Source organism: Rhipicephalus sanguineus, chromosome 4, assembly GCF_013339695.2.
Source record: "Rhipicephalus sanguineus isolate Rsan-2018 chromosome 4, BIME_Rsan_1.4, whole genome shotgun sequence".
NCBI classification, from domain to species: Eukaryota; Metazoa; Arthropoda; class Arachnida; order Ixodida; family Ixodidae; genus Rhipicephalus; species Rhipicephalus sanguineus.
Window position 1 is genome coordinate 204,814,681 of NC_051179.1, and position 27,052 is coordinate 204,841,732.

At 47.0% G+C, this 27,052-nt stretch overlaps 1 protein-coding gene and 1 long non-coding RNA gene across 2 annotated transcripts in view; one reads left to right on the forward strand and one right to left on the reverse strand.

Moving 5' to 3' along the window:
- Window positions 1-27,052, reverse strand: part of LOC125758182 (large subunit GTPase 1 homolog) — a gene marked incomplete in the record, with an annotated part of 595,829 nt that overhangs the window by 197,424 nt on the left and 371,353 nt on the right.
- On the forward strand, window positions 13,368-23,934 carry LOC119391045 (uncharacterized). Its single transcript, XR_005183579.2, has 3 exons — window positions 13,368-13,595; window positions 19,945-20,150; window positions 23,223-23,934. It is a non-coding gene; the product is annotated as an uncharacterized LOC119391045 (long non-coding RNA).

Consider the following 27,052-nt stretch of genomic DNA (forward strand, 5'->3'; position numbering starts at 1 on the left):
GCTAACGTCACTGCGGCCGCACTTCGTAAACTTTTCTACCTAAAAAGAAGACTTAGAACTGCACCAGCGCCCGCAAAACTCTTGGCTTACACCATGTTCGTAAGACCAGTATTAGAATACGCCAACGTAGTTTGGTTTCCTTATTCAATAAGTAGTATTAGTAAATTAGAGGCAGTACAACGCAAAGCCATACGGTTCGTACACAACAAGTTCAAACGTACAGATTCTCCCTCTAACCTTCTGGCTTCATCTGGCATTGATAAACTAGCTACTAGGGCAAAAGAGGCGCGCCTGAGGTTCTTGTACCAGTTGTTACATGGCCACTACAAGGTAGATGTCTCTAAGTACGTCACATTTTCACAGTCGCGCCCTACCCGTCATAAGCACAAATACAGTCTGAAAGAATATTCCTCAAAGAGCGACGTTTTTGGAAAATCGTTTTTCCCACTAACAATACGCGAATGGAATAAACTGAAGGCAAACGCTACTAATGCCGACACATTATCCGCATTCAACGCAGTGTTAGAAACCATGCGTAACCTATAATAGTGTGTCAATGCTTCGCATACTTTGTTATTTTCCTCTTTCCTTTTCTTTCTTTCTTTTTTTTTTTTGCACAGTGCACTGTGGCAGGCCAGACAGTACTTGGCCAGGCTTAACTTTTCGCCTCCGTCTGGTAAAATGAAGGGATAAAAAAAAAATTAATCCATTCAATCCATCGCTCAAATACCTGGCTTCGTATGCGCAAGTCAGCAGTTTCCTGAGCTTGCTGCTAGAAAACTGCGCATATTGTTGATTCTGTCACCGCGATTTGTCCTGCTCTCTGATATGCATACCGAAAAATTTGGCGCGTTTCAAATTGATGCCTCTCGTTTCAGTCTCTTCTTTTTTCCTAGCGCAAATAAAATGCGGAATGGTTTGCCGGACACACTTGTAGATAGTGATGGTTGTGCCGATATTAAAGATGCGCTACACACCTATATATTTTTATAACAGTGTACAGCAAATTTTGGTACGAATGTCGCCTTGTTTTTCAGTGTAGAAAATTCATTGTTCCTTATATTTCGTTGTTGTTTACCAACAGTGTAAGTGAACCCGTATGTTACTTGGAATGTTATTGTGTGGTCGTTATGAATGAATACAATGTACAATATGCCCTCTGTAATGACTCCATGACTGGGGTCGACAGTATTGGAAATAAATAAAATAAATAAATTACACGTGCACCGGACCAGTTACACAAACATAGTAAAAGAAGCGCACGTGGCATTGCCCCCCTCTGAAAAAAAATCGCCCCGATGCTTAAAACAGAACATAGAATTGATAACATGCATGCAATACAAGAAAAAAATTTGGCAGGTCCCACGTACCGTGGGAGTCGATGTTATGCGAAGCATGCGGCGGCAAGGTGACTGCGGCGTAATTTTTTTTACTAAGTGACACGTTACAAAATGACACTAAAGTTTTGCATAAATGTTATTCACACTCATATATGTTGAAGAGCCGCATATGTGTTATATAACCAGTTGTTTACGGTTGGGTAATGCTGCCAATGGCAACGTGGGTATTACCGACCCCAGAAGCGGTACGCTGATATGTAGTGCTTATACTTGTCCCGAGAACGCACGCACGTTTCACAAAGCCGTGAGCATATGTGCAAGAAGTTCTTGACAATTCTTGAACAAGGGCATCATCACCGTGATCAGTGAGCACCAGCACATGGTCATGACTTGTTATAGGATCCGGTCGTGATCATGGTGACGAGGGGTCCATGTGTAGTGAAGTATGTGGTATAGTAGAGCTGTTGGAATTCGTGGATGCCTCGGTCATTTCGTCGACAAATTGCTCGTCGATAGAGCCGGCGACATGTAGGAACCTGAAGCCACCCTTCGCGTTGGTGAGTTATAGGCCGTCGAGGCTGGTAGGCCGGGATACCCTATCGAAAAAAACAGCGTGTCCCAGTGCGATTTTGACACTGGGTGACACTGGAAACGCTGTTTCTCGCTGGAAAAGGCGCTGGAGCACGCTGTGAGACGCTGGGCAGCGCTGCATTTTCGCTGGCACGCACTGGGCAACGCTGTAATGTCACTGGGCCGCACTGGATAGCGCTGGAACGGCACTGCACACACTTGCTTTGGCGCTGCACGCTGGGACAGCGTGCAATGCGCCACACTGGACGCTGTTACTTCACGCTGTCACGCTGCACTGCCCTTTGGCTGGGATACTTGGGCGTCGATATATTGCCACGTGCGTTTCTTATTATCACTTTTGCTTATTTGCTTATTACTCGAGCTTATTATAGAGATTGTGCAACAACCAGCGATATCCGCTGCCAGTACCGACTGATAGGGCTACGCGGATTCGCCGTCAACGCGCCGCGCCCGCAGCCAGGCGAACGGCCTCGCGACATCGACGACTACCTCAGTGGAACACAGTGGCAAGAACGACGACCTTCCCGCTCGCTGTCACCCGGGCGGTACATGTCACCGCACCGCCGACAGGTCGCCTAGCCCGTATCCGGAAAACTAAGCGCAGCAACCGATGGAAGTGCGGTTGCTGTACAACGAACTACCGCTGATGCTCCGCCGCCGACGACGACGCCGCGACGAAACCTTCAGAGCACGACGCGAACCAGACAGCCCCCTGACGACGAAATCTCGCAGACCGAAGAAGACCCGACGACGCAACATGGAAGCAGCGGAACAAACCGCCGCAGCCGTGACCCGACGCCGCGACACAACCGCAACGCAAAACGACGAACTAGCGACCTCGACATTCTCATCGACGACCACAACGTCACCGCTCTCGTCGATTCTGGAGCCGACTATTGCGTCATCAATGGGCCCTTCGCCACGAAGTTGAAGAAATAAGTTAAGACTGATTGGGAAGGCCCCGAAATCCGTACCGCTGGAGGCCATCTAATAACGCCGTCTGGAGCCTGCACATCAAGAGTCACAATCAATAATCGCACGTATCCCGCGAGTTTTGTAATCTTGCAACACTGCTCCAGGAACGTCATACTTGGTATGGACTTCTTAAACCATCACGGCGCCGTCATCGACTTAAAAACCAAGTCGATAATTCTATCATCGACACCGCCGGATAGAATCCATGTCAGCATGCCTTGAGCGTGCTCAAGGATCAAGTTACCATATCCCGCCTCGCTCCAGCGTCATCATTCCTGTCAGCACCAAAAAAGCTGAAGACATCGAAGGTATAATCGAGAGCGATCAGTGTTTGCTGCTAGATCGTGACATTTGCATCGCAAGGGGCATTGCTCGGTTGCATATGAAGGAAAAGGAAGCGTGATGCTAACGAACTTCAGCCAAGAATACAGACACCGGAGCAGGGGCACGAAGATTGCATACATCGAAGAAATATTGGCCGTCAGCGATGCATATTCCTTTTCAGATTCTGACGAAGCTACAACGACTACCCCAATACCTGAGCCACCCTTCGATGTAAACCCAAGTCTTCCCGCTCGCCAACAGCAACAGCTTCGATGCCTCCTGCAGGAATACAAGGACTGTTTCTTGTCGTCATATCGCGGGTCCGACAAATGCCCCTTGCTAAGCACCGCATTATAACAGAAGAAAATGCTTGACCACTCCGTCAGAGTCCCTACCGGGTTTCGACGCGAGAACGGGAGGCCGTTAAAAAACAAGTCGACGAAATGCTACGCAACGACGTCATCCAAACGTCCAACAGCCCGTGGGCGTCTCCGTGGTGTTAGTGAAGGAGAAGGATGGGACCCTACGTTTCTGCGTCGATTATCGTCGCCTGAACAAATCACAAAGAAGGATGTGTACCCTCTCCTACGGATAGACGACGCCCTGGGTCGACTCCACAACGTGAAGACCGGCTATTGGCAAATCGAAGTCGACGAGAGAGACCGAGAAAAGACTGCATTTATAACACCGGAAGGCCTGTTTGAGTTCAAGGTCATACCTTTTGGTCTTTGCTCAGCACCTGCAACTTTCGAACGCGTTATGGATACAGGGCTGGCTGGCTTGAAGTGGCAGACGTGCCTTGTGTACTTGGTCGACGTCGTTGTGTTTGCCTCAAACTTCGATGAACACCTCCAGTGCCTTGAAGCTGTACTTCAAGCAATCAAGACCTCCGCGGACTGACCCTGAAGCCAGAAAAGTGCCGTCTCGCGTACGAGGAGCTCCTGTTCTTGGGCCACGTCATTAGCAAATCTGGAGTTCGCCCCGACCCGTGGAAAACAGCTGCCATCGCTGCGTTCCCGCCGCCCACCGACAAGAAGGCCGTACGCTGATTTCTTGGCTTGTGCGCCTCTTACGGACGCTTCGTCAAGGAATTTTCCCGAATCGCCGAGCCACTAACTCACCTCACGAAGAGCGACGTAGAGTTCAAGTGGGGAACGGCGCAAGTCGAGGCATTTCAAGAACTGAAACGACGCCAGCAGACGCCTTCGATACTTGCTCATTTCGACGAATACGCCGGCAACAAGTGGATCGTCGTAGCAAATGACTACCTCAACCGCTATGCCGAGACAAAGGCCTTGCCCAAAGGCAGTGCCGCCGAGGTAGCCAAGTTCTTCGTGGAGAACATCGCCTTGCGCCATGGCACCCCAGAGGTCCTCATCACAGACAGAGGTACCGCCTTTACTGCGGACCTAACTCAGGTGATCTTCAAATACAGCGAGACGAGCCACTGCCGCACCACCGCCTACCACCCGCAGACCAATGGCCTCACCGAGCGTCTAAATAAGGCCATCATCGACATGCTGGCCATGTACGTTGACGTTGAGCACAAGACGTGGGATGCTGTCCTTCCATACGTGACCTTCGCTTACAACATGGCCGTCCAAGAAACGACGCAGATGACGCTGTACAAGTTCGTCTACGGAAGGAGCCCGGCGACGACGCTCGACGCCATGCTACCCAATGTCACCAACGAAGAAAATCTTGACGCCGCCGCTTACTTACAACATGCCGAAGAAGCTCGACAGCTTGCCCGCCTGGCAGGCCCGTAGCCAGGGGGGGGGCCTGGGGGGCCCGGGCCTCCCCCGAAATTTTGGTGAAGTATGTGTTTTTACCAGAAATAAATAATAAAAATAGGTGTTTTTCTCAAAAAGTCAAGGTTTTCAGCAAATGGGCCCCCCCCCGAAAAAAATTCCTGGCTACGGGCCTGCTGCCTGCGCATCAAGACCCAGCAGCACACCGACAGCCGTCGCTACAATCTTCGACGAAGCTTCGTGGAGTACGAGCCCGGCGACCGTGTGTGGGTCTGGACGCCAACACGATGACGCTGACTGAGCGAGAAGCTTCTTCGACGATACTTCAGACCATACAGGGTACTTCGACGTCTCGGCGCACTCGACTACAAGGTTGTCCCCGACGGCATCACGAACTCTCAGAGGCGCCAAGCTCGACCCGAGGTCGTGCATGTGGTGCGCCTTAAACTGTAATATGCACGTTAAAGGACTCCAATGTTTGCTTGCTTTATTAGTTTTCTTTGGTATTGCATGTATTCATGTTCTGGGGTTTTAAGCATCGGGACGATGCGTTTTCAGAGGGGGGCATTGCCACAGGCGTTTCTTATTATCACTTTTGCTGTATTCAGTTTTGGCCACAAAGGCAGCAACACTCAGCGCGAACCGTGCCTCATTGTTCGAGAAGCTTCATGATTATTGTAGATCATTTTGTTATGATTGCGCGCAAGACCCGAACACTCGAGCTTATTATAGAGATTGTGCAACAACCAGCGATATCGCTGGAAAGTTCGATAACGCCTGTACTTGACCGCTTGTCAGTTGATCGACGGCCGATGCTCTGTTCTCTGCTATCAGTGCATACTGTGTGTATTGCTGTAAATTAACTCTCCTTTTCTCGGCCACAAGTTCGGTCAAATAAAGAGTTTCATCTTGTACACGTCGCCTGTGGTCTTCATTGACGTCACGACCCCGTGACAATATTGTCTGTACAGCAATTATAGCACGGTATACGTCGCAGCTGCCTTGCACTTGGCAGCAAACAAGCTAACATGCTGCACCGAGGGAAAATGTCGTAACGGTAGTTGACTTTTCCAGAAAAATTAGTTAAATTGTCCTGCAGACCGGGACACGTATATCGCCCTGCCGACCACCCGATTCAGCGCGGCTTTCTGCTCCTCCCTTAAACACTAGCCAAACGACTAGTAGCTTATTCGTTATTGCAGAGGAGGTAACAGTAGTACAGTGTTTAGGCTGATGAAAGGCTGACAAAGTTATCGGATCTCCACGCCGTTTACTTGGTTTACTGACCTATGTGTGCCAGTAATGCGTCGCCGCCGTACCCGCTTGCTTGCTTTGACGTGAAAAATCTTCCTAGCTTCGCGTGTTCAGCTGCACTGTCATCAACGCTTGCGCATGGTAATCTTTGATTAAAAATACACGTAAGCGCCATCATATAAATTTGAGCGATTGAAAGACTTGACCATCGGCCCAAACGTGAGTTTAACCGCCACTGCGGCAACTACGTACAACTACTACAATCCACGTATAGCGGAGACAGGTGCACGAAAACGCCGAAAATCTCATGCACTTTGAGCACCCGACATAACTGGCGCACGTAGTGTGATGTTACTATGCTTTTATGCGAGTTGTAGGCATTGAAAAGATTTTCTTTGTGCCCAAGTTCTCATGTTCCTGCACGTTGGTGGCTTTAAGTCATGAAAGTGCGCCTGTTACGTACACAACAAGAAACTATACGAAAGTAATTCAAGAAAAAAAAACAACTTTGTTTCCATTGCCTACATTAATTGAAAAGTGTCTTGCATAACTGCCCCCATTCAGAAAGAACATTTGCACAGCAAGCATGATTAATGTCTGAATGCTACCTCTACTCACCTTTACATTCAATAATATGCCAAGAAAAACTAATCGAAATGTTCCTATAACGAATGCCTGTTTTAGTGGTGATCGCCTAGACATTAATGCACTTTTTGCAGGATTATACGACTTATGAGACTATGACAACGTATATGTGGTCTGTGGGTATATCAAGATAGATTCAAAGCTTTTATTTACAGTGCAGATTAGTCAGTAAACTGATAATCATAAAATGGCAACATAGAGAACAGTCAATGTAATTACTTACACAGCCAATGACAGACAAGCAGAATTTCAATTATTATACATGAACTTTTCAGTCAGCAGCACCGATGGTGTATTCTACTGAAAAATTAAGATAACCAAACATGCAAGTGAGACCTATGTATATATGTGAGACCGCACTAGTCCGAACACTTCAATTAGACAGCATTTGCTCTGTAATAATCTGTTGCATTATCATATATTTGAAAATAACCCGCTGCCACCCAGACCCACGATGTGCAGAAGAAATTACTTAAAAAAAAAAAGACTGGCGCAGTGCTTCCATTTCTGTGGAGATAAAGTGAGTATACCTATTTGAAAAAGGACACAAAATCCATACTGAGATGAAATAGACAGGATAAGTGCCCGCCTTGTTTTATTTGGCCCTCTATATACAGGAAATAGTACATTGAAAACATGCACACAACTACAAGCCAACTGATAAAATAGTATTCATGGAAATAGATAATGGTTTCATGTTTCATGCATGAAAACTGCAACTTTGTTCCATCTTGTGGTGTGACATAGCGCTAAATGTTCACCGTGTCAAGCAGTGATGGCAAACTGGCTTGTAGCATAGCACAGAAACACACAGGGACAAAGAAGAAGACTGGACGAACACAGTGATGACAAACACATGTGTCGCTTCACTCAATGCACATCAACTCAGCATCACAGCCACAGCAGCCATGTCAATTGAGGCAAAGTGCAAAGACATCCGTGTACTTCTGTTTAGGTGCATGTTAAAAACATGCGGGCAACATTAATATGGAATCATCCACTATGGCCTCATGATGTATATGTACCTGCAATATCTATGTATAGCTGCTCCTTAATCTAAAACACATCTACACCCGCAGTTTTAGAAACTCGGCTGCATTGCTGTGCCAGCTTTCTGCATGGCTAAGCAACGTATAAGGCACATTCTCAACAGCACCAGAGACAACCCACGAAACACGAAACCTTTATAAAACGTTTTATAGAGGTTTTAAACGTTTTAAAGACGTTTTCTAGAGGTTATGTGTTTCATGGGAAGCTACTCACACCCTTTTTTTACCACTGTTGTGGACACAAGATAGCACTGTAACTCGTATAAATAACTACCTAGCTCCAGTCGTGGCCCACTCACTATTTCCATCTAACTCGCAGCTAACTCAGCTGCCTTTACTATTGGCTGCACACCAATGTTGACAGAATGAAGTTCGAATGTAGAAACATGGAGAGATTGGTCATGGAGGCCAGTGACAGTGTAGATCAAGGCACAGAGCTGCAACTTGTAGCACATAGTGAATTTCAGCCCCCTCTATCAGTTCACAACATTCTATGCTCAAAATGGCACTGTAGAAGGCCTATAAGCAGTAGCATATTTTATGTCCACCATGGGACACCACGTAGTCGATCAAAATCAATGCAAAGAAACACTCTGTGGTGCCATTCACAGCCCAGAGATAATTTTTAGTCAACAGTGGCTATATTAGCCTATGAACCTTCACTATTAATTCCACCACCAAGTGTCATTTACAGTTTGAATAAAAATTTATTTGGTCTGGTAGTTTCATTGAACTACAAAAATTAAAGGTGCAACCATATCAACCTCTTCCACGTTTGGCTTGATTCATGAACACAACATTAGGAGAGATTGCGGAGTACACACGGCAGCTACCTTTTTAACATAGGCTTGGTCTGCGTGTCACAATGTTTCAAATCTTCGATTTGTAGTGAATATTGATACATAGGCGTCTGTTCCACAAGATTGATATATCCCATGTTTTATAAATTTACCCATGTTTTCCCAAAACTGGTTAGTAGTGCCCAACCTGACATCCACAATCAAGGCCCGACTTCGCTCTTCATTCAGAGGATGGTAACAATTTCTGATAGTACGATATATTAAAGGAAGCTACTTTGGGCAATGACTGCACAGCAGATCAATGTTAAAGATGTTGAGAGTAAAAGCTTTATTACTGAAAAATAAAAAATACTGAGGCACTAACGTACTCCTGGTATAACATTAGGGTATATATAGAAAGGAGAAGTCCTTAGTGCCTCCACGACTTTCGAAGGGGGTTTATTAATCAACGATGGGTAGCAGGCAGAAAGCCGGCACAGCAAAACAGTCCAACTGGCTCTGTACCAACAGCTCATGAATAGTGCTCACGTGACACACCAAGAAAGCGTCCCACTGCTCAATGCCTCGCTCCTTTACCACTACACTAGTATTTCTGAGGTTTTACATGCCAAAACCAGCATATGATTATGAATTTCTAATTTCTTATTTCACATGCCAAACCAATGATATCATTATGAGGCACGGCCAAGTGGAGGGCTCCCGAAATCGCGACCACCTGGGGTTTCTTAACGTCCACCTGAATCTAAGTACACTCGTTTCTAGCATTTCACCTCTATCGAAATTCCACTGAGATCAAGCTCGTGCCTCTCGGGTCAGTAACCAAGCGCAGTAACCACTGCAATACTGTAGCGACCAAAGAACAAGTATGAATATATGTGAAAAAAAGAACAGCTAAAGACTACGCCAACATACCAGTACCTACAAATATACACATAGCATGCTCCTTTAAACCCGGTTCATCTAAGAAAGAAGTCTTCGGATTTTAAAATACATGCACGATGTACCTACTTGTACAAGGACACTTTAAGTGCTTACAACAGTAAAACCAGCACTGTGAACATATGGCAGTGTGCCAACATGATAAATTTGAAGAGAACTATGACACACAATAAAAGAAAACAAAATGCACACAGCAATGAGAACTAAGTATTCCAGCCTATTTAACATCTTTTTGAATACAGGTGATTATTATGTCCACTGTAACAGAAAATAAAGTTGCATGATAAAGAAATGACATCTTTGCAGTTATGGAGCAGCACTATCAAAACACAGCCAGTATTCACTTCATTCACAGGTCGGTTTTGTGCTGCCTGAATAAAGTAGCCTAGTGACATCTCAGACCCCAATAATTCGAACTTGTAGATATTTCAGGCGTCACAAGTGAACTGTCACTTGCCGCATAAGGCCTTGTACGTAACAACAATTGTTTCGGAATTATGCCTTTAAGTCCAAAAGTTTGATTTTTCAGGCTAAATTGTTGTAAGATATAAAATAGTGTAGGGAAATTACTGTTTCCCCAGATGTAAAAAAGAGACATCCGTTTTTTGCTGACACTATAGGGGAAATGCTGCAGCCTGAGTGCCAGTGCTTCATGCCTATGCCACCTTTGTTTTTTTCTTCGTTAAGGGTCTGGCACGCCCCAGGTTGCTCCGTTGCCTGCTATTTTTCTACATCCTTCCAGGAGGGCAAAGGTGAATTGCACGCTTTGAGGGTGCAGCTTGAACGGTGATAATGTGACCACAACAGTAATACATAGGCGCTCTTGTGCCTTTTCCACAGTTCTAGAGTTGAGTTGCTAGCCACACGATGACGAGCCTTTCATTGCAACACAAGTCCAAACGGGAGCCCCGACATGCTAGCATGTTTTGGCATTGAGATGTTGCACGTTCCCAGCATGAAACAGGACGGCTTCAAATGCTGGAGCTCGTTCGGCTCGCTCTCAAGATGCCTTAGTGGTCTAATGCTCTCCAAACTGAGCGAGCGCCAGCAAGACGCTTTAAGCGGTCTGCTGGCAATCATTATGCATATAAGGTCAAATTCATCAATGAACTGTGGCAGGCTGACGTGCGAGAAGTTCATGGGCTTCTCAGTCACCACATCCTCATTGTTCTCATAGACGTGTACCATGTTAGAGTCCATGCGAATCTCACAGTTTATGCTGAGAAGCACTTGGTCCCATGGTCCCATCACCAGGGGTAAGCCGCGGAATGTGTGGTCTACTGAGCTGAACATTTATTCTAGAGATTCCAGTTACTCTTGGCCTTTCCCTTTCATTGTTTAATAACACTTCAGAAAGCCTTCAGAAATGACTGTTGCAAAATCTCCATATTCCCCTCTGCCATTTTGAGTGCGGAGATGAGAATCTTAGAAGCCTGATGTAAGCCCTCCAACAGAACCCACGATGCGTTTTTTTACCGAGTGCCACATGACCAAAGTGAGGCATGAAGTCCAGATCATTGAGCTGCACCAAGTTGTCCTCCATTTTGCTGACATCACTGTCGAAGAAACTATTGCACTTGTTGCGTTCCCTGAATGCTGTGTGGTCGAAACGCACTCCAGCGGGCTTTTGCACTTGGCGAACGGCACACGAATGAATGTATGCTGCTCGCTTTGCTTTCGGCAGTCCCTGTGCACAACAGTCATTCATTTGCAGCTGCAGCACCCCTTCCCACCTTCGGAACCAACGATGATGCAGCAGAGAGCGCCCTCGACATGCTTGACGTACTTGGCGTGAAGAATATCGAACATGCCCTCCGTATTGTGGTTGTAGTTGCACAAAAAGTGGCCAGTCTATGACAAGTTGCGCAATTCCAACATCACCACCATGCTGCCACCGATGTTGACAATGCCCTGTACCAAGACAAACGTTGACCTGCTCGCCTGGCTTCTCAGCCTTTTTCAAGTTCCTGCTGCCAGTGCCGCCATTGTCAACTTGATGACGCTTGTTTCGCTTGGAGATGCCTTGCTCTAATCCAAACAGGTGGTGGCTACTCTCTAAGGTTTATGAATGCGTACCATCAATCCCGATGGCATCAAGACACCAAACTGAAGATACGTCGAGGTCTATTGCAGAATTACTGCTCAAGAGAAACAGTGCGTTAAACAAGAACTGGATGTCAGACAATAACAGTCGTTGTACCATCCATCCAAATGTTATCTCTGTCGCTATTAGTTTCTCATTGATGTGATCAATTTTCCCAGTTGTTACTTTCCAATAGGTGTCGGATGCTATGAGCATAATTATGTCGCCGTCTTGCCACATATCCGCTTGCCATGTGTCAGCTGCATTATATTCCTTAACAAGCGCCTGCAAGATAGTGTGCGCTAGCAGTGGCATATATCTCTGGAATCGTTAATACTTCCGATTCCACTACAGCATCATTAATGTGACTGCACAGTCACACAGAGACACGCTCGGCAAGAGTTGCCTCTGCAATTTGGAGCTTCCAAACGTGATGAGAGAAAGCTCTTTCCTTCTAACAGCACTGAAGTATTATTATAGCCACATTTGCACGAATATAACTATGATGGCTACCACTGTCTAAAAGCACTCGAACAAGAAGTTGTCGAGTTTCAGATTCTGCCCATACCACTTTTACTCGATTGTAACGCGAGGGGTGACATTTCATTGTCATGGAAGGAAAAAATGAAACAAATATAGAAGAATTGTGTGCATCCTTACACTTTTTAGACAACTTTAATTTCGGTATTCGATTTTGACACACTGGTCAACATCAGGTCGCAAAAATTTGGAAAAAAAACTTGCATTTGCATTACATTCAAGTAATGCATTACTTTCCTTACATTCAATTTATTAGCAAAATTAAAGGCCTAGTCCGGTGAAGCTTCCTAACATCACTTTTTGCCGCAAGCACCATGACAATCACGCACTCTTGCGCAAAAAGGATAAATAGTAAATAATCAATAAGAAACATTGCATGCCAAAATGACTATTACCTATACAAATCTGCAGCGCGGCAAAGGGCACTTTTCTCGTACATATATTGAAAATTGTTCAATTACTTACACTATTCACATATTTTAATGCAGTCCAAAAAGAAAAAAAGAAATCAATCGGAGGATGTATACATTGAATACCGCCATTTCGTGTTTTCCAAGCTGTACTGAGTAAGTTTCGCTCAATCATGTTGGGAATGATGGCAAGAAAAGTATTTTGTTCCTGCGCCGTTGGAGTAGACGTGCGCCAGACCGACACGGCGTTACGAATATTACTGTTGTAGACGTCCAACGAGGTGCTTGTGTGCGAATAACTCGTGTTTAAAATATAGTCGTCACTTCCCTGCGAAAAGGAGCCTTTCTTTTTGAACATTTGCCATTATTTGCCACGATCTAACAGCAGTGAAGTCTGCTAGCTCCGACTCTGCTTTTTCTAATGTTTTTCTGCAACGCCGCATGAACGCCGCCATGTCTGCCCCGTCTGTTTGCGTTGAGTAGGGGTAGCCCTAGTCCCGTATCTTTGTTTTTATGTTTTCATGCGTTAATGCTAAATGAAACCTATTCCTTAGTATTATACTAAATAAATAATGCTGTTCTTTTTATTTAAAGCTAAAAGTGTTACTAACAGAGCTCTAATATATTGAATAACTTATTAAGGCACCTCAGTTTCGTACAACACATGGCGACTCGTCGTGGGGCTTTCTTCCTGTATGTATCCGTTTATTGTAGCGAGTTTTCTAGAGGGACCTGTCTAGCATTACCATGAAATAGTTGGTATTCTTAGTCAGATTTATCTGTGAATGGGGGGGGGGGGGGTCCAACACGTTTGAGTGGTTTCTTCTGCTGTACCGGCGGTATCTCTGATTCATCAGCGCGGGTCGAACCACCGATTTCCTCAGCCATGAGGAGGTAAGTATTGCATTCATACATTTCAAGTTTAAGTGAACGTTTATCCCGAATGTTTGTGGGCTTTGTTAAGCATGGTACCGTATTGTATAGTCCTGTATGCGATATCTATGTATGCGCGAAGTACTACAGGGCTCAGCGATTGGAATGCGGTAGTCAGCCGGCATGGCACCTGGCGTTACACGACCGTTGAGCGCCGATGACGCTGATATATTACTACTTAACGTATATATGAAAGGAAAAGCCCTGCTTCCGCACCGTGACATTGTTTGACTATCGGGCGAAAACCCAGCATTCACTGATGACTCAAAAAAGCACCAGCCGTCATGCGTTTCTGTTGAGCATTCCAAGTACAGCGTCAATTTTTATGAAAGGGAACACGCGAACGCGTGGCCTGCGCTCTGCGACGGCTGCCTTCAGCTCCATCAACCGACAGCTAACAAAAGCTCGCCCGCTTTGGCGTCATCTATTGGCAAACAAAATAACAAGTCATGGCCGGTTGCGAAGCGCTTTTAGATAACGCTGCATCTCGGCTCGCGTAACGGGCGATGCAGGCAGCGCGTCGTCTGCCTGTCAACAAATCGAGCGTGGCGTGCCAGCACTGCGCGAGCTGCAGGAATTGCCCTTAACGCGAGCCGAGAGGCAGCGTTATCTAAAGGCGCTTCTCAGCCAGCCATGATATTCTCAACCAGGCACGTAATATATAAGCTTGCATGCGCGTGAGCCGCGGGCAATATACAGCTACCGTTTTGGAAACGAGCTGAAAAAAGAACCAAGGCGGCAAATAATTTTCTATGGCTTCGAGAAAACAGACGCGCTTATCATCGGGCACAAACCTCTGCATAATCATAAACATGTGCGATCCCAGTGGGTATTGTATAGTATGATGATGGCCAAAACGAGCTGTTGCAACAACCAAAGCGACATTCAAATCAGTGAACACGGTGCATGATCAGGCGTCTATATTATTCGAAATGAAACACGCTTCTGCAAGAAACATGCATGATCGAAGTGGGCATGAAATATTTTTTTTTGCACGTATCATTATGCTGTCAAAGGGAGCTCTAAAAAATCCAAGGTGACATTAAACTTGCGATCCGACGTTATCATTCGATGCAAACCTCGGCAAAAGTGAAACTCCCACGAAACTGAACACGGCACATTGCGATGCTGCCAGTGACTCAACAGGGCAGATCTAAATTTATGCTCTTCACACTGAGCACATAATAAATTTAAAGCCGCACGACAAACTTGACATCCAAGCAGTCGAAAAGTTATCAATAGAAAACGCACGCGAAAGCGTGGTGGATGTTTGCTGACAGCTCCAAGTAGACACGACTGCCACAACGAAGGTGCGTTTTATCGGTAACATCTAATTACAGAACTCGCGCAGTCACCTCCCTATTCATGTCAAAGAACTGTGCCCGTTCAGCATCGGCACGCACGCAGCGCTCGCACAACCAGCATCGTCCTTCACTACCAGCTCGGCCCCGCAAAGGTGGTCGATCAACCGCCCTTCTCTGGTGAAATTCACACCGTGATAACGTTTTTTTCTATCTCTGCGATCCTTCTACACCTTCAGAGCAAGCGACACGTGAAGCTGTACGTGCAAGGCGAGCAGAGAACAGCGCATGCAGGGTGCCCGAACGTGCGGAGACAGCGCAGTCAAAAGGCAGGTGCGGGGAGAGGAGCGACCGGTTTTTGCAAGAAAGGCGGCGAAACGCGTGCGACGCAGTGCCCCCTGGCCGAGCTTGGGAGGCCTATGCTCAGATACAAGTCAAGAGCAGTGCCGCTTTTCGCCGTCAAAGGACCCCCCTCCAGCCAATAGTATCGCCGTTTCGTAATGACTCTGCGGCAGACTGCCTTTGTGCTGTGCTTAAAGGGGCCCTGCAATTTCTAAGTAGCCATGGAGTGGATTCACTAAAGGAGCTTATTGCCTCATGAATTCACCACCGCAAAAACTTTTAGAATCCATTCAGTACGAGCGGAGTTACAAAGATTTGTCGCACACTGCAATAGACCTTTTTCAAGCAATCCCAGAGCCCTCCGCGGGCGCGCGAAGCACTATGGGAAAAGTGTGTACGGCGAGCCCGCCGGCTGTTCCGTCGCTCGCTGCTCGTTGGCGCCGTGGGAGCACCAAACGAAAAAAGGCGCCGCCGCTGGTTGACTATTATTAAATCCTTAATACTACATATGTCTGAACGCGCCTGCATGTATCTCCACGAATGAAATGTGAAAGGAATGATGCAGTCAGTGTAGGTATTACCAAGCGGATGTATACCGGATGTAGCATTTAAGCGACATGCGAGTTATCACGTGCTGATACATGCAGTCAAAACGTGCTATCGTGAGCAATGCGAGCTGGAGCACCGAATTCGTATTTATTCAATGATTACTTGTTCACAAGCCACTATGGCATTTAATGCCATAGCAGCTCGTGATCGGGGTTAACCAAACTGTAGAGAGGTGTTACAGTGTTCAGGTATACAGCTGATTATTTGCTTTTAATTGACAAGTCACGCGCTGTACAAAGAAGTGAGGGCATTCTAAACGTGCCTAAGCAAAAAGGGATGGGACTAGAATTCACTTGCGAGATGCCTTGCTCTGATAATTTGCAGTTTCTTGAAACATGCTTTTAAGTTTCACTGCGGAGCATGCTTGCAGGCAGTATATATCCCGTGTTCAGCGAAATAGGTGTTTAATTTTGCATCAGCGCATTCGAATATTGTTAAACAAGGAATTGTAATGTCATGATTACGCGCGGAATTGGAAAAAAAACTTGCGCACATAAGATGAGCAGTAGTTTCCAGCTGCAAAGAGGCTGGATATCCTGCATATCGTTGTATTGGTTTGCGAAAATCTGTTCACATGGCAAAGAAAGATTAACATGGATGCCCTCCATCCATAAATAATGAACGAACTAGAAATATTGCAGTTATTCCACATATGTATAAGAAGTCGCATGGCCTGAAGAACATAGGGAAGCAATGTGGGGGGTGAAGGTTGTGTTTGCCGCCCCAAATAAGCTTATAGTCGCATTAAGGTCGCAGGGGTCTGCGGTGGGCAAAGAAAAATGCGGTCAGAGGCATGTCAATTGTTTTGTAAATTGTGTAGGAGTCAACCGCAAATTTCTCTTTCATGTGTCCACATGTAGAGTCGCCCATTTTTTTAACCTGAACGCGCGAGCATCGATCACCAAGTTGATAAGCGCCGTACAACGGAGTGCAGCGGCAAAATGAACGAGAATACGCGCATGCGCGCAATGAGCGGTCTTGGACAGCTGCCGTCTGCGGAAAAGCCTAGCAGACGGCAGTTGCCCACGACTGCTCATAGCGCGCATGCGTGTATTCTTGTTCATTTCGCCGCTGCACTCCGTTGTACGGCGCTTATCAACTTGGTGATCGATGCTCGTGCGTTCAGGTTAAAAAATAGGCGACTGTACATCGGCCACACTGGTCGATGTATTAATACGCGCCTCAGCGAGCATCGAAATTCATTGAATGGAGCCGTCTCATCTCTGTGATGAGTGAGCGTAAGATCAATAAGACGGTGCGGTGTACTCGGTGATGTGTTGTGGTGTCGCGAGTGCTGCAAACGCGGTAGTGTGACAGGACAGAGGCACCACACAACAGACACATGCGGCGCGTAGAAAAGGACAACGTCGGCGAGGAATTGCACGTGTGAGCGGACGAGGGAAATCCCACGAGAGCCAGTGAGTAGGTGGCACAGTGACGGGAAAGAAGACGACGACGGGCTGGAACGCGAGGGAGTCGGACTAGGAGAGCTCGGAGGAAGAATACGCTGGTGTCAGGGTCAGTGTCGTCGGCTTACGGAGCCAAACACAAAGGGCCCGACAGCATCGAAGGATCTCCAGATGTCCTCGGAAACGGGTGTTCGTGGGTACGAGGCGTTCCCGCTGTCCGACCAGCTGGTTCCCGTTTGTGTGGAGCAGACTTCACCGTCCCGGTTGGGGGAGAGGGTTCCTGCTGCCGGCTGCCTGCCAAGGGACGAGCCCGAGTGCCGACCACCAACTTCCATGCTGCGTACGTGGGCCTGGAGGTCGTCGGCATCCCGTGCCTGAGGGTGCTGCCTTCTACGACCTCCGCGACGACTTGACTCCTCGTCCGCTCTACGAGGGCCCTCGCCGCCAACGCAAGCGCCTACCAACGAGACCGCCGCTCACGTCCACTCAAGTGTCGCTATAACCGGTGACTGTCATCCTTTCTTTGAACGATCCGTGGAACCGTCTTTGGTTAGTGCACCGGTCGCTATAGCATTAACGAAGGCTGGGCTTGACCCTGTTGGTTACAGTTGCTTGTATTTGTTCCTTCTCTTTTTCGTGAGTGATAGTTATTTTTGTTGTGTGTGCATTAAAAAAAATGGCTGCTTCCTTTCCCAGTCAGAGGCCTTGCCTCAATTGAAAGAAACCACGACACTAAACCTGCATAACAATCTCGCATCGCTATGTCAGTCATGAAAATGTAATCCCATCTTCGAAAGCACAGTAATTTTGTACCATCAACCTAATCAGACAACGGGAGAAATTTCGGGGGCATGTCATGTCACAAATAACGCCACACTTGTCAGTCAACCTTCTCAGTCGTTACAAGACAAGGAATTCAACTTTATTAATCTACTCTAAGCACGCGCCTTGGTTGTTTTGACTTTTTGTGCCTCCTCATGACACGCGTGATGCACTCCCATTTTTGTATATATGCTTTTTTTCACGCGTGCTATAAACTTTGTTGTGTGTGAGCGCTGGTTTGTGCATTTCCTTCTTTGTACTGCTCCTTTCTTTTTTCGCTCTAAGTATTATTCCAACCTGTAGTTATAGCACCAACTAAGGTTAGTAGGCACTTATCATTCGTTACATATATGGTGCGAGCGATGCAATGAATGTATATCATTTCCCCAAATGCCGACTACACTTTCTGGTGTACTCTTTATATCAGAACTTCACACTGTACTCGTCGACAGTGTCGAGGGACGTTCATTCCAAATGCATCCGCCAATCATAGACCGCTCCTGCACTTCATAGGCAACCGAGTTGTATTTTTTTTTTTCATCTATGCTGTAAGGTGCACTGGCGCCAAAATAAATAAATAAAAGGTGACGCTTCTGAGCCGCTCAACTGGTCCAATGATGGGACAGATGGAAATCGTCGAGAGGCTGTAGCAGCTAAACACTGAAGTTTGTGATAGAATTGCGCAGTAACATGTTGCACCTTGCCAAATTCACTGTGTCTAAGAAGTCCTGGCACAGCGCAAGCGGACAGCTACAGCGCGAGGCCCGCGCGCTCATCGCGGCGGCTGCGTACACACATTTCCCATGAGCGCTTGCGCGCCCTTTGGTGGCGCTCGTGTCCTTGAAAAAGTTGTATTGCATTCTCTTCTCTCGCCCCGGTGAAAGCACTGGAAGCTAAGCAGGGAGGGATGGCACGGGAAAGGAAAATATGTCACGAGCGCCTTGTGACTATGAGCACTTCTTTTTTTTTTCTTCGAATACGCAGAATTTTCAGTGCGATCACGTGTGCACGCGTGGACAAGTCGCAGCCTTCCACAGCGGGCGTCTGTAACGACCGAGCACGCCAGGCTCAAATCAACCAATGGCTGATACTGTGGCTGTGACGAGTGATTATTGAGCTTGTAGAGTCATTTTTGAGAGAAGAGAAAGCAATTTTAGCTGACCGATTGGCAGTGTTTTCTGACTATGCTCATAAAGTGTTACAGGGCCGCTTTAAAGAGGAATCACAAAGCAGCATGTCAAAAGGTGTTGCAAAGTGGCCTCGACACCATTGGCTTGAGGGGAATCCTTTGGCAGGAAAGCTGCACTGCTCTTGACTTGTATTCGAGTGTAGCGATCAAGAAGGCGATGCGAACAGGGTGCAATTACGCTATCATGTTCTGCCCTTAAAGGCGAAGCTCGAGTGTCCTCCAAATTTTCTCGAGTTATCATACATTAAAAAACTTGATTCATAGAGTGCACAATAGGCATTCTTTATTGACCTCCCGATGGATGCAGTCAGCCACCTACGCGAGATTTTATGCAGCAATCGCAGGACATGTCAGAGTTGGAAATGGATGGCATTCTGGTCACAGTGCAAGGCATGTTGTTTGAGCACAATGGGACTAATATTGCACCTGCCGATTTGTGTGGCATGTTTGTGAACTCGTAAATGTATTCACATTCAGTGAAATTTGCATACTTGTATGCACTAAGACAATAAAAGAGGACTGCATTGTATATTTAGAAGGATTGAGCAGGTTAATCTAGCACAACAAATGTAGTAGCTCATGGCTTACTGATCTGCCACTACCAATGTATTAATGTACGTTGGTATTTTATGTTCCAGGTTTACGTTGGCTCCGACATTCTAATGAAAGCTGCAAAGCTTCGCGACATTATGCAGAGCCAAAATGAGATGAAAGTGGTGAGGGAAATGGCGAGATTCTTTTGGACGCCTGCAGAAATGCAGGAGAGGAGCCTGACAGGGCAGACGGCAGGCGGACAGCATGGGCAAGCTCCAAGCCACGCCACAGAAAGCGGATGCAATAATGAGTATGCTTTATATTCTTTCTTTCCTGAAATAATAAACTATATACATAATAATTAAGCACGACTGACATTTCAAGTGGCCTACAATGAAAAAAAAAATTGAGTAAGAACTATACTTGTGCAGCCACACATGTTTATGGCACATTGAATGGCTCATGGGTGTGATACGCTGTGATACGCTTTGATGACTGAAATTGTGCATGCCTTACAATGTGTAACTCTGCAATTCATGCTCCTCTAGGACAACAGCTTGCTTATTTGGCCAATTATTGGAACAGAAAGAGCCTTGTTGTTACATCAAAGCCTACCTACAGTCGGGTATAACTTTAGAAGGCAGCGGCATTTTCCCCTCAAAGGCGGATGTATACGAGCCTCCACCAAAAGGCGCGCACTTCAGATGACGTCATGAGCCGGACGGCTGGTGGCCCCGCCGACAGAGAACATACCTAACATGGCCGCCCTCACTTCAAACTGGGCCGAGTCGCATCAGCTGTGTGCGTCTCCCTTCGTCAGAGTGAATTCAAATTGTTTGCGATGGTCTGTCATGCCGGAAATATTATTGTGAGCTTACGATGCACAATTTGTGCCGCGTACGTTTCTTCTGAGCCGTGAGCCGGCGAAGAGAGATTGCAGCGAACATTTTTGATGCTGCGCTGCGCTTCGTCTGGAAACTGGATCCCACGGCGACATACCGCTGCAAAGAAACCTCGTGCGTGTTTGTTCTGTGGTGTTTTGTTTTGCTCCTAAGTGAAGTTACGACGAGGAGAGTTTGCCAAAGTCTGGTACCTGTACTGTGAGTGGCGGGTGTGTTTGCGTACTGTGCCCCTGCCTTTCTCGTCGGACGTGGCGAAGTGGTGGAGCAAAACCATTATCAGGATAAATAAGAAAAGTGGATGAAACCAACCTACGAGTTTCTCAACAGAAAAGATTTCCGAAAGCAACCCCCAACGCGAAGATTCGTTGCTGCCAGCTCAGCGTGCAAACGACCGATCGTTGGCAGCAGTGTCCATGATAAGATAGCCGAACGTCTAGCAGCGTCGTTCGAGTGTTGTGTAGCACCGTCGATTGATTGCTTTCCATCACTGCTAACAATCAGTGACTGACATGCGCTGCTTGATGATGATTAGTGAAGTTTATTGGCGCAAGGGCCAGATGTGGCCAAAGAGCGCCAGAGCGATGATAATGAACTGTGCGTTACGCAGTATGGATAAAACAGATGTGAGACATGCGCTGCTTGATTGAATGCCATTGGATTATTAACGGTCAGGTGTTTGGGAGCAGTGTTTGTTTCTTTAATGTCAGCCTCAGTGCTAATATAAAATTATGACTGATACACTGGTGCCATTACAAGGGAGCTTGGCATGAATTCGCACCGCTGTGTGACTTCGAACTCTTCGCTCACTGCATGCGCCAGCTGTAGAATGCCTGCTGTGACACAATCGCGCATAAGTTGTGCTTCCATCGATAAGCAGCGAGTTTCGGCTTCTCTTTTCGTGCTTGAAGCCGATCTCGGCAAGCAGGCGACGCACAGTACGCACATACATCGCCTTAGTGATGGGAGTTCCATACGCTCTGAAACTCGGTAGTTATCTTCTCGACCGTCGGTATCTCGTTGCGGCGAAAGAAATCGTGCACACAAGACCTCAGCGCGCACAACGTGAAGCTGTCAAACTTCGTGCTACATCTTCTCTTGTCCGCATTGCGTGGGCGCTTTCGCGAGGTCGTCGTCAGTTTGCCACCCGAAAAATGCGAAGCTTTAACTTCCTCCCTCACCCTGAACACAGTCCTTTCGCTGACACCGAGCATGTCGGTGACAAACTTGCTCGTGTCCGCCACGCTGTGTTCAGGCTCCCTGTTGCGCCAATACGTGTAGCAGTGGAAGATCATGTTGTGTGAATCTCTGTTCAGGATGTGGCAGCTCTTGTTCTTGCCAAGGCTCCTTGGTGGTGTGGCCATCGAGGCGGCGCAAGGCTCGTTCGGCAACAAAGGATCTTGTTCTGATGTCACCTCGCTGGGCTCCATGACGGAAAACTGGCATGGAATGCCGTGCGCAAACTCACGAGATTGCGTGTTCGCAACCGAAAAAAAAAAACATAATTAAAAAATAAGCCTAACACATTGAAAAAAATAAGCTTGTGCAAACACAGAAAATATATATATGAATCTTATGCTATTAAGTCAGCGACTGCTTTATAATTACGCGCCCGGTGCCGTCGATCTTGGTCCACAGCAGACGACGCACAGCGTGGTAGAAGGCACAGAGTTACTTTTCTCTCGTGATCCGGCATGTGTTGTAGCATTTCCATCATGACAGTTTTTCCAAAGCACTCGTCAAGATACAGAAATCTTATTTATAACGACAAATACGCGTTTTAGAAGCAGTCAATTTTTACAGCGGGACTATTTCTTTAGTCGTGGAGGCAATTGGCCGCTGCGCTTCGGTCATCTGGGCGGGGCCTCTCCTGTCTTCTAAAGTTGTACCCGACTATAGTAGTCACAAGCTGCTGCCAAGCTAAGAGTTAAATTCTACTGCATTTCTTCGGAATGTTGAGAACACGTGACATAACTTGTTGCTGCTAGTTGAACAAGTAAACAAACAATTGGACTAAGCAGCTTGCCATCAGTGGTGCACTGTTTGGACTTGCCATGTTGGAGGCTATAGCAATGACACATGGCCATGGAGTTGTTTATGCAAGATTCTTGCAAATGCAGATTTGGTTTTGTCTTCAATTGCACTGCCGGGCAATTGCCTAAGTACTAATTTTCAGAACAAAAGAAGCTCACAATGTTAAAGAGGTGTCGTAATAATGCATTCGGAGCCTTGTATGGATGATGAGTCTTGGGGCAATTGAAAGCAGCAATTTGGAAGCCGAATGACAAATTCACTGTAACCTAAGTGCCACGAAGCCTTAGTTGCACAGTCAAAATGAAGACAGTTTGTTCTCAACAAAATGTATGAGCTGCCGGCCGGGACTTTTGGGTGAGGTTAACTGATTAATCGAATTAACAGAGGTGTACTGTACAGAATTTCACAGTACTCAGTTTAATTTTGCAGTCACTCTTTGATCCTTGCAGATGTCGTCCAAAAGGTCATCAAGGACCCCCCTTCCGACGTCGAGGTGGCCAAGAGGGTGGCACTCGGGCGCAAGGCTCTGCGCAACATCTTTGCGGAGATGGGCCGCTTAGGACAACGGAAGCAGACGCCAGCCTGATGAGGCTAAGATTTCTTTCTTTTATCAGTAGTGGAAGTGCTGTTGTACAAATATTAGATCATAAGGTTAGACGTGTCATTTTAAGGTGAGATGTGTCCAGGCAGACCGTTCTCCATGTCTTGATAGAGTGCCGCGAAGCTGAAACCAAACGCAAACACCACTTCCCTTTAATCCACCGAGAGCATATCCCTTTACATCCGTCCTTATTTCTTGGTGTGGAGCCTTTCTTCGACGGTAAGGAAGTCTTAAAGCATCTAAATGACGTTGCTTTGAATGTCATAATGCCAAGAAACTCGTAGCACACCCTCTCTAATGATGGTGGTGCTGCGATCCTCATACATTGTGTAGCACAAGCCTTCAGACCCTTCTGAACAAGGGCTCTGCTAAGGCCGTTGTTTCTCCTGTCTGTACTTTACAAATACAATGTATTATCTAATACGCAATTACAGCATGCGACAAATCTCCAACTGCGTGTACATGAAGGATCGATTCAAAGATTTTTTGAGGTGGTCAAGTGGTGAGGTAATTAGCTCATTTAATGAAGCCATTCGGAAGTTCCAGGGGTCATTTAACAGCAGTTTTTCTTTATGCAATTACGACAGCACTTTCACCTCTGATTTATTTGTTTATTTATTTATTTAGCTATTTATTTATTTATTTATTTATTTATGATATGAAAGGCGAAAATAAAGTCAGTGATTGGAATGCTTCTTTTTTTAATACTTTATTTCACCTGGTTACGGATGGCACGCTAAACGCGCACGCCTTCTCGACTGTGCCAGTGTACGCAGTGTGCAGTATGGCCAGTGTACAGTGTAACCAGTGTACAGTGTCCGCAGTGTACAGTGTACGCAGTGTGCAGTGTACAGTGTACGCAGTGTACAGTGTACGCAGTGTGCAGTGTACGCAGTGTCCAGTATGCAGTGTCCAGTGTCCAGTGCCACACCGGTCCGATAATCAGGTATGGCACTGGGCCCAGTGCCACTGGTTTTTCCAATAGGGTAGTGCTACGTAGACCAACATCAGTGGATGGCGCTTCTCGTATTCGTAGACTACCTGAGCGTACGTGGTCTCATAGCCTAGCCTCCAAAGCGGCTGCCAATCAATCTGGCATCATCCTCGGTCAGCATGAGGCCATCGCCCAGCCTCGTAAGAAATGAAGAGGACACTGCGTCGTTCTGGCGGACGAAGTGCACATTACGGTGCGGTGATGTGGATATCATATGCAACTATCGTTAATATATTCCTCCGGGGTCGAGCAATGCTTCAATATAGCTTGCTGAATCAGGAATACAAACATAATGTTTATTAGACTGCTATAAAAGTGGAGCCAACACTGGAACCACAGACGTTAATCTGATATGACGCCTGTATCGTAGTAGTACACATCATCGGAGTATCATGTAGTGTTTATTGCTTTCTTGTAAAATTAGATAGCAAGCACCACAACCACAATTGACGTTGCACCGATATTACGCCTGCGTAGACTGTTTTTCCAAACCAGTTTATAGACGTGGCGTGGCTCAGTGGTAGAACACCTGATTTCCACGATGAATGCTCGGGTTCGATTCCTGCTGGGATCCTAATTTTCCTTATTTCCATTCGTCGAGTCAACGCTGCCGATGTTGGTTTTCCTTAACGCTCTGGCATTTAAGTTACCATTGTCTGTTCTCGCCGTTCCTGCGTAGATATAAACTGTCAATCACCCGTGGCGCATACCCGTTCACCTCAGCCCGTGGTAAACGGGTATGTGCCACACGTGTCTAGTGGAAAGGGTTTGAAGACGTACGCGACAAGATTTTCACGTTATTCATGTCACGACCCGACAGTCATATTCGTCAAATCCTCTTACCCTCCCATGCCAATTTCGGTCTACACCAAGTTAAGGAGGCGATCATGAGAGCACCCAGACGTAGGCGGCTAGATAGATAGATAGATAGATAGATAGATAGATAGATAGATAGATAGATAGATAGATAGATAGATAGATACGTAGATAGATAGATACGTAGATAGAAACGCTCAAAGTGCCAGAGGTTCGCTAAGAAATGCTTCGCATTTAAAACATAATAAAGCAAGGAAAAAGTGGAGTCCACAAGTTCCTTAACGCGCATGGAATGGCTTCAGGCGTACCACATGCACGACCTCGGGACGTGCCCGGCGCCGCTGAGAGTTTGTCATGCTGTCGGGGATAACCTCGTAGTCAAGTTCGGCGAGACGTCGAAGTACCCTGTACGGTCCGAAGTATCGTCGAAGAAGGTTCTCGCTAAGTCCGCGTCAGCGTATTGGAGTCCAGACCCAGACACGGTCGCTAGGATAGTCGAAGGTTGTAACGACAGCAGTCGGTCTTTTGCTGGCTCTGCATGCGCAGACGGGCGAGTTGTCGGGCTTTTTCGGCGTGCTCAAGGTAGACGGTGACGTCGAAGTTTCTTCATCGGAGACGTTGGGTACCATGCCATCGTGCGTCGTTGCCGGGCTCCTTCCAAAGACCAACTTGTACGGCGTAATTTGCGTCGTTTCTTGCACGGCCATGTTGTATGCGAAGGTCACGTACTGAAGGATGGCATCCCACGTCTTGTGTTCGATGTCGATGTATATGGGCAGCATGGCGGCGATGGTCTTGTTTAGCTGCTCCGTGAGGCCATTGGTCCGTGGGTGGTACGCTGTGGTTCGGCGGTGGATTGTTTGGCTGTATCTCAATATTGCCTAAGTTAGGTCAGCAGTAAATGCCGTACCTCTGTCAGCGATGAGGACCTCTGGGGCGCCATGGTGAAGGACAATGTTCTCAACAAAGAACTTGGCTACCTCGGAGGCACTGCCTTTAGGCAGGGCCCTTGTCTCAGCGTAGCGTGTGAGGTAGTCGGTAGCTACGATGATCAATTTGTTTCCGGAAGTCGACGATGGGAACGGCCCCAGTAAGTCCAACCCGATTCGCTGGAACGGCCGGCGAGGGGGGCTCCATTGGCTGCAAATGTCCGGCTGGCCTATTCGGCGGTGTGTTCCGTCTCTGACAATCTCGGCAAGTCTTTACGTAACAAGCGACGTCGGTGGCAAGGCACGGCCAGTAGTACTTTTCCTGTATTCTTGCAACCGTGCGGGAAAAAGCCAGGTGTCCTGCCGTGGGGTCGTCGTGCAGGGCCTGGAAGCCTTCTGGTCGTAATGCAGAAGGCACCGCGAGAAGGTATTTGGCTCGAAGTGGTGAGAACTTCTTCAGCACAACGCCGTTTTGCATGAAGAACGACACCCAGTCCACGCTTGAATACCTTCGGAACAACGTTGGTCCTGTCCTCGAGGTACTCCACAAGGCCCCTGAGTTCCGGGTCGGCTCGCTGTTGTTCAGCGAAGTCGTCGGCACTAATGGTTCCTTCTTTCTTTTTGAAGTCTCAAGCTCCATCGTGCGAGACGACCTGAAGGGTCCTCGCACACACAGGGCGTGGTGGTCGCTCACAATGTTGAAGGGCCTGCCGTAAAGGTAGGGGCGAAACTTTGATGTAGCCCAGACTATGGCAAGGCACTCCTTTTCTGTTGTAGAATAGTTGGCTTCCGCCTTTGATAGCGACCGGCTGGGATAGCTACTTACCCTTTCCAATCCGTCAGTCCTCTGCACAAGAACGGCGCCGCGTCCTACACTGCTTGCATCGGTGTGTATTTGGGCGTATTCGTCGAAGTGCGCGAGTAACGGATGCATCTGCA